Genomic DNA, 8,880 nt, shown 5'->3' on the forward strand with positions numbered 1-8,880 from the left:
AACTGTTGATGAATAGTGATTTTGTATCATTCTTTTCATTACGATTTTGCCTATGTTTAATGCGCATAACATTTTATTAGAGTAATGCGTGTAAAACACCTATAAAAGCATGTACCCAAAGCAAGTCCCCATACAGCTGTAACTTCCTCTTTTGCCTTCCTGATAAGAGTTTTTGGTCAAACTTTAAGACGTGACTAGTTTTCATGATGCCTATAACTCCGTATTCCCCCTTACATTTCAATTCTATTTTTAAAATGTAAAGATAACGTTTCTACAACTAGATTAATGTATTCGTTAAGAAGACAGCCCCGGGGCGCCTGGGTGGCTCAGTTCGGTTAAGCGTCGCCTTCAGCTCGGGTCACGATCTCACAGTCCGTGAGTTCGAGCCCCGCGTCGGGCTCTGTGCCGACAGCTCAGAGCCTGGAGCCTGCTTCGGATTCTGTATCTCCCTCTCTTTCTGCCCCTCCCCTACTCATGCTCTGTCTCTCTCTGTCTCAAAAATTAAAAAAAAAAAATTAAAATTAAAAGAAGACAGCCCCTGTTTCACACATCCACCATCAACCTGTTTTCCACAGACACCAGCAGAATATCTTACAGAATGACCCCCTCCCCCAGGACTCCATGAGTTCTTGTTGACTGATGGACGGAGATTAGAAGAGAACACCACCTCAGAGACCACACTGTGAGAGGGAGAAGTAGGGCTAGAGAGTTTGTTCTCTATGATCTTCCTTCAAGAAAAGTGGAAGAGAGGGGTGCCTGGGAGACTCCGTTGGTGAATCCGACTCTTGATTTCAGCTCAGGTCATGATCCCAGGGTTGTGGGATCGAGCCCAGTATCAGGCTGTGCACTGAGCATGGAACCTGCTTGAGAGTCTCTCCCTTTCTCTCTCTCTCTCTCTCTCTGCCACTCTTCCCCTCTCATGCTCTGTCCCCCCCCCTCTCTCTCTCTTTCTCTTTCTCTCTCTCAAATAAAAATTAAGAAAAAAAGGAAGAAAAAGAAAAGTGGAGGAGTGCCCTTTCTTAAGTTGGGATTTGGATATGCTTCACTGTTTCAAAAATCTCCTGAAGAAATTTTATGATTTTGGTCAAGGAAACCAAGAATGAGTCCCAAAGGAACTAAAATGTTTGCCATCTATAAAATCTCATCATCATCACTGTCGTATGTATATGTGTGCCTGTATATATGTTGGTTTTATTCAACATGCATATCCATTTTTCTATATATACCTTGTAGTCATATATATGTACATATACACACATACATATATGTGTTATAATACACACGTGTCTCCTACATGTGAGACATACACATCTATGACACACACACAGACACACTACTGTCAGTTTTGATATCTTTCAGAGTCACAATGATGCGTAATCTTTTAAGTCAACACCAAGGCACCTGTGATGTCACTGTAGCTTTGATATTATAAAATATCCTATGAAAGCTTTTTTACCTACCTTCATTTGTGCTCCAAGTGTTACTAATTTAATTGCTGGAAATGTAAATAGAAATTAATGAATACTTTTTTCCAATTGTCATTTTATGGATTGGAAAATGGTAAGCATTTCTTTTGCACATCTATAATTATTTAATGATATCTACATAAAGGCTTTTAATTATATGGGAATAGTGATAATAATTATAAAGGCCCGCACTCAGCTGATAAAATATATATTGCTCAAGAAAAATTATTATGTCCATTAAAAATGAATTATTTCTGCCAGTGAATGGCTCACATGACATTTTTCAACATTTAAAACATAGGCAGTGTTCCGTTTTTACACTGATTGAAGACAAAAATTTGCTGGTTGGTGAAATCTGAAATTTTTTTTTTTTTGCTCATTTTTTTAACCCCTCCTAAGATTTTTATTTATTTTCTTATTCTTTTGGTGTCAGGTGTATGCTTACCCCATCTAAAAAGGATGGTCCACCGAAAAACTGGGGGTGGTTTTCCATGTCGAAATTTAGTTTAAAATTGCTAATGTGGAATAGTGGAATCGGGTGTTACTACCCTTGTGTGTGTGTGTGTGTGTGTGTGTGTGTGTGTGTTTACCAGCAACCAAACTACAGCTACCGGTGGAGGAAGTTTTGTCCCATCTTTTTCCTCTAAACTGCGATGTGGGCATCCAGATTTCCATAACTTTCGTATATATTCACCAATATCTGTAACATCAAGATGAATCAAAAATCTAGTATGTATGCGTTTGATAACTTCTAAAATAGTGTTTTCTTCTGATATACAGCTTGCACTAAAATCACAATAAATAATTCAACAGAGGAGACCATTATGTTTTAAAAATGACTTCAAGGGGCGCCTGGGTGGCTCAGTCGGTTGAGCTTCCGACTTCGGCTCAGGTCACGATCTCGCGGTCCGCGGGTTCGAGCCCTGCGACGGGGTCTGGGCTGATGGCTCAGAGCCTGGAGCCTGCTTCCGATTCTGTGTCTCCCTCTCTCTCTGCCCCTCCCCCGTTGATGCTGTGTCTCTCTCTGGCTCAAAAATAAATAAACGTTAAAAAAAAATTTTTTTTTAAATTAAAAAAAAATAAAAATAAAAATAAAAATGACTTCAAATGGAGAATTTCGTGTCCTGAGGTGAAGCTGACAGTTCACCGAGCCACATGAAAGACATTATTGCAGGTGTCAATAGCATAGTCTTACTACAATTTTCTTTGTTTCTGCGAACTTAAAAAGGGACCATTTATTTTTACAAAGCCATTTACCTTTTTTGGCCTACTGCAAAGAAATACTACTGAAATAACCTCCTGAAATGAGAATGTTTCTACACTGCGTTTCAAAATTGGGGTTCGAGGAGTGGGGAAATGAAGAAATTAGGCTGGTCAATGCGATTCGTGTTTCAAAAATAAAAGAGAGAGAGAGAGAGAGTCCAATTAGAAGTATCCTGGGGTTATTAGCGATAACCATGCTCATATCCAATTAAGATGAAAAGCATTTTACCAGCTTAATGTGCCACCTCTGGCAGTGTGGGTTTATTAGTTTTATCAGACTTGAGAACTGAAACTTGAAATGATACGTATGCAGGGTACCAAAGAGACACCGTTAAGATTTCGAGAGATAATTGGAATGAAATGAGACGCCTCAAAAGTTGTTGATTAACAAGTAGTGTGGATTTGGGGCTGGGGAAGAGATGGGTCACTCAGACAGTGCTTGAAAGGACCGGACGCACTGGGTTGTACAATGACATTCTGAAGACGAGAAGGTTCTTCGACGTCCAAAAATGTGGTAATATTCGTATAAGACGAGACACTTTTCAAAACCCGTGATGCACCTTCTCCGTAAGAATTCGAGTGAACAAAAGCCATTGTTTGTGATGAATGTCAGGCTTCTTGTTTTCCCTTCCAGATTAAAGGATATAATTACTAATGATTGGTATTAATATTTAATAAGAAAATCTCTTGTATTATTCTAGAGCTTTCCAAGATGGGCTACACCACCAGTACAACGTATTTTGTTAATTAAGTTTTATTCCTTTATGTTTTCAAACAATCACACGAGCCTTTCAAGAACATTATCTTTACATTTCTATACCACCCATCGGAGTGTCACAGAATGATTAAAAGCAAACAAAGACGTACACAATAAAGCTTTCCACTTAAGCAGCAATAAAATCACTGTTGCATTGCTTCAATAGACATCTCCTTGACTAATAAAATTCTTGTCACTCATTTCTGAAGCTGGTGGGGGAGAGCCTTTATTGTGCAGGCGTAGTGTTCTGGATGCTTGTCTTTAGTAAAATATTCAGTGCACGGTCAGGAATGTGTAATGGAAATTGTCGGTGAGATGGGGCCCGTGGCAAGTCCTGCCCTGGTGACCCGTGGTCTGATGCGAGCAGTTCTTCTGAGAAACACAACAGTATTCCTCTGCTGAAGTGTTTGAGTCCGCTTGTAAAAGACCTCTTCCATGATACTAAGGAATAAACAAGAGAGGCTGGGGGCAGGTGTGGCCCATCCTGGGAGAGAGAGGGTAGCACGATCAAGGAACGAAACACGGGCCACCTCAGCTAGATCGGGAGATAAATGGAATGTTCATGAGGTGAACCGTGTTTTGATGGTTTCTTTAGGAGGTAATTTCTAGTCACGTCTGTTTCTTGGGAGTCTTTCAGCTTCGTAAAGGAAGGTACGTACTACAACGTTGGCCGCATGGATGTTTGTTTCTGCCAACTAGAAAGCCAGGGGCTCTGAATATACCTCGTGTTGGCACTGGTCACATGTAACCACATATAACTCTTCTAGAAAACAAAGTAAACCTTAAGATTAAAAAAAGGTCATGAACTTTTCTCATATGTGCATATATACACACACTTCTCCCAGACTTTTTCAATCGATGTAGCTTAGGGCCAAAAGCAATGGTTACCAGTTGGTAGTTTTCAAAGGGCAACATTTATGTGGCTTGATGAATAGCATGTATTTTAAATATTTCCGAAGCTATATGTATTCTTTAGGTGCGGTCGTAGGGTAGCCAACTTGCTTAACTGGTATCGGTCACCTTCTAGGCTAACGTTATGATCAAGATGGCGTGAGAAGTAGTGAAAACAAGGCTTAACGAATCGATGGGGTAACAATATGTGTACATAGCTTCATTCATAAAAAAGAATCTTACCTGTTTGGGTTTTCCATTATTTAACAGTTAAAATTTGACTTCCAGAAAAATCCTAGGGGACAGATATGTGTTTCAGATGATAGAAGAATTGAAATAACTATAGGATAAAGGAGGAATAGCATTGGAGACAATGCACATTAATTGTCAGAATCTTTTGATGTCATCAAGAAATTTAAGCTTTATCAATGTTCAAGCGGATCCCTACGAAGTTCCATAAGACCTAGTAGGAGAGTGTGGTTTGATATCCCTGCCTTTTCCTCCTCTCAAATGAAATGCAGAGAGGTGGGGAAAAATGGAACTGAATTTATTCATTATAAAAAAAAAAAGGCACCATACTAAGAACTATTTCATACAACCACCCTTGAGACAATGAAGATAAGCCTGGAAGTTGGGGCTGGAATTTATTTTAAGTCCTATAGGTAACAGTCTCAATTCAACTCAAGCTATGAACATAATAAAAGCCTTGAAACATTCATTTTGGGACATATCCATTGCATCAAATCAAGAAAACTCAGATAGCTTATTTTTGCTTACCTGCTTTTACTCCATCCAAAGGAAAAAAAAATAGCATTGTCATAAATACTCTTCCAAAAAACTTTCTACTTGAAAAAGAAAAACCTAACCCAAAAAGCAAAGGCAATAAAAGCAAAAACAACAACAACAATAAAAACTGGTGAGACTACCTCGAATTTTAAAAGCTTCTGGGGATGCCTACCTGGCTCAGTTGATAGATCATGAGACCCTTGATCGCAAGGTCGTGAGTTCAAGCCCCATGTGGTGCATGGAGACTACTTGAAAATAAATAAATTAATTAACTTAAAAAAATTCAAAGCTTCTGCACATCAGAGGAAACCATCCATAAAATAAAAAGCTAGCCTATGGAATGGGAGAAAATATTTGCAAATAATGTGTCTGACTGGGGGTTAATATTCAAAAAGTATATATCAAGAACTCATATAACTCAATAACAACAACAACGGAAACTCAATCTGTTTTAAGAATGGGCAGAGGAACTAAATAGACATTTTTTCCAAAGAAGACATACGCATGGCTAACAGGTATGTGAAAAGGTGCTCAACATCACTAATCATCAGGTAAATGCAACCCCAAACCACAATAAGATACCACCTCACACCTGTTAGGAAGGTCCTCACCAAACAGACAAAAGACAGCCAGTGTTGGTGAGGGTTTGGAGAAAAGGGAACCCTTGTGCACTGGTGGTGAGAAGGTAAATTGGTTCAATTATGGAAGTTCCTCAAAAAATTAAAAATAGAACTACTCTGTGATCCAGAAATCTCACTTTGGGGCATACATTCAAAGTAAGTGAACACAGGGTCTTGAAGAGATGCACTCTTGAATTTATTGCAACATTATTCACAATAGCCAAGATTCGGGAACAAACTAAGTGTCCATCAATGGATGAATGGATAAAGGGGATATCTTTTATCCATATATATGGATATATATATATATGGAGATATATATATATATATATATGTATATATGTACATATGTGCATATGTATATATGTACATATATATGTATATACATATATATATATATGGATCCCCATATCCAAGGGGATATCCTTTATATATATAAAGGATATATATATATATGCATATATAAAGGATATATATATATATATATATATATAATATATATATATATATAATATTGTTCAGCCATGAGAAAGAAGGAAATCCTTCTATTTGCAACAACATGAATGAATCTTGAAGGGATTATGCTAAGTGGAATAAGTCAGAGAAAGACAAATACTGCATGATATCGCTTATCTGTGGAATCTAAAAAAGTCAAAGGCATAGAATCATACTGAAGTAATAATAATAGTTGCCAGGGGCTTGGGGATGGAGGAAAGTGGGGATTTTGGCCAAAGAGTAGAAACTTCCAGCTATAAGATGAGTAAATTCTGAGGGTCTCCTGTATAGTGTAGTGAATATAGTTAATAATACCGTATTATATAGTTGAAAGTTGCTTAGGTAGTAGATCTTAAATGCTATCACCATAAAAAAAGAAACATCAATTATCCCGTGTGGTACCGGGTGGTAACACTATGGTGGTAAATCATTTTTGCAATATAGAAGTATATCAAATTAATACATGGCATGTCTTAAATGTACACAATTACTCCAAAAACCAAATAGTGTCTTGTGTGTTTGCGTCTGTCTGCTTTAGTTGCCAATTGCTGCACAACAAATGCCCACCAACTTAGCAGTTTAAACAATACATATTTAGATTTATTATCTCTTGCCTGTGGGTTAGGAATATGGACACACCCTAGCTGAGTCCCCTGCTTCAGGATCTCTCACAAGGCTGCAATCTTGATCTCGTATTACCTGAAAGTTCATCTCATCTGAAGGTTCGATTGGGAAGGAGTTACTTCAAAGGTCACTTATGCGGTTGTCGGCATCATTCAATTTCTTTCGGGCCATTGGATTAAAAGAATTAGTTCCGACCGGGCTGTTGGCCAAAGGCTGTTCTCAGCATTTCGCCACAGAGATCTCTGTAACGTGGCGCTTTGCGTCCTCAAAGCCCGCGAGGGAGAGTTGGCTTGCCAGACAGAAGTTACCAACTTACATAATATAATCACAGAAATGATCTTCCATCACCTTTGCTCTATCCTTATTGATTAGAAGTAGGACTTGGGCCCACACGTAAGGGGAGGGGACTATGCAAGAACATGAATACCAGCAGACAAGGATCATTGGGGACCATCTTCTACTCTTCTCACTGTGGGTCTATGGTTGGAGGTGTGAAAATAATCTGACAAACGTTGCTAAGGTATATTTACATAGAAAAGGCATTTCTGGACATGACAGGAGATATTTAATCTGCAAGGTTATAGAAAAAACAGTTCACTTTTAATAACTCTTGGCTTTAAATAGCTTTTTATTTACAGAAGCTTATCTGATTGGGATATTTCTGTAATTATCAAAAAATGTTTAAATTTGTTAGATGTTAAGAACAATCGTTGTGCTGTCCCTCATGGCTTTCATAAGTCCAAATTGAATCGAATTTACAGCATCTTACTGATGTAGTGTGTACATATTTTAACCAACCACCATATAATTTTCTTTGGAAAATAAAAAAATCTATTAAAATATGGATTTTACTGCATTTCACCTTTACATCTGCCTCACAATATACATGTGAACAACAGTAATTATGTGATAGAAATGTTCTATTACTGGTAATAAAGAGTTTTTATTTGAAAAATATCCCTATTCATCTCTTTCAAGAATGCATTTAAAATGAGCATTGCTTAATGTATAGAATTGTCAAATTACTATGTCATACACCTGAAACTGATACAACATTGTATGTCAACGATACTTCAATGGTAAAACATTTTTTGATTTATTTATTTTTGACAGAGAGAGAGAGAGGGAGACAGAGTGTGAGCGGAGGAGGGGCAGAGAGAGAGGGAGGCACAGAATCGGAAGCAGGCTTCAGGCTCTGAGCTGTCCGCACAGAACCCGATGCGAGGCTCAAACCCATGAACCTCGAGATCATGACCAGAGCTGAAGCTGGAGGCTTAACTGACTGAGCCACTCAGACTCCTCAGTGATAAAAAAAAAAAAAAAAAAAAAAAAAAAGTTGTTTTAATAAAATAATTAAGATCAAATGCATGTATAAAAACATGGAATCGCGAGGAGGAGGGACTGATAACAAAAGACACAGTAGGTGGTCAGTTTTTCATGACTGTCAATGCCCCAGTTTGCTAATATCTGCCCAGAACTTTCCCCAGTTCACTAATGCTTTTGGGTTCCCAGCAAAAAGTCCATTCTGGTGGCTGAATGGGGACGGGACCCAGGGTTCCACCTTCCCCCAGACTGGACCTTAATTTGCCATAATCAGCAGCTTGAATTACAGGTTCAGCTGACGGAAATGTGTTCTGTCTTCTGGCCAATAAGAGGCTTCTTTCCATTACACTTCCCCCCGCCCTCCTTTTCTAGACGAGAGGAGAAGAGGGCAAGAAATTAATGACTTTTAGAATGGGCTGACCACAAACTGAAACATTTGTGAATAAAATGGAACTTAACGACAAAGCACCGGACTGCCCGGCTTTATTCTCATTAAAGAGGAAAGTATTTATGTATCCAGTAAAGGTTTAAAAACAACAAAGCAGCCTAAGCAGCACCAACTTAAAGTTGGAGAAATAATGAATCTGCAAATCATTATTGATTAAGCGGTGAATTCCAGATCCCTTAGCCTAAGAAAAGGTCTTGACCCTTACTT

The 8,880-nt window shown here is 38.3% G+C and overlaps 1 long non-coding RNA gene across 1 annotated transcript; it reads right to left on the reverse strand.

Moving 5' to 3' along the window:
* Positions 1-3,467: 3,467 nt before the first annotated feature.
* Positions 3,468-7,061, reverse strand: LOC131518123 (uncharacterized). The gene is made up of 2 exons (XR_009264929.1): positions 6,978-7,061; positions 3,468-4,249 (listed from the first exon to the last, which is right to left on the reverse strand). It is a non-coding gene; the product is annotated as an uncharacterized LOC131518123 (long non-coding RNA).
* Between the last annotated feature and the right edge of the window lie 1,819 nt (positions 7,062-8,880).

Source organism: Neofelis nebulosa, chromosome 7 (genome assembly GCF_028018385.1).
Source record: "Neofelis nebulosa isolate mNeoNeb1 chromosome 7, mNeoNeb1.pri, whole genome shotgun sequence".
Lineage (NCBI taxonomy): Eukaryota > Metazoa > Chordata > Mammalia > Carnivora > Felidae > Neofelis > Neofelis nebulosa.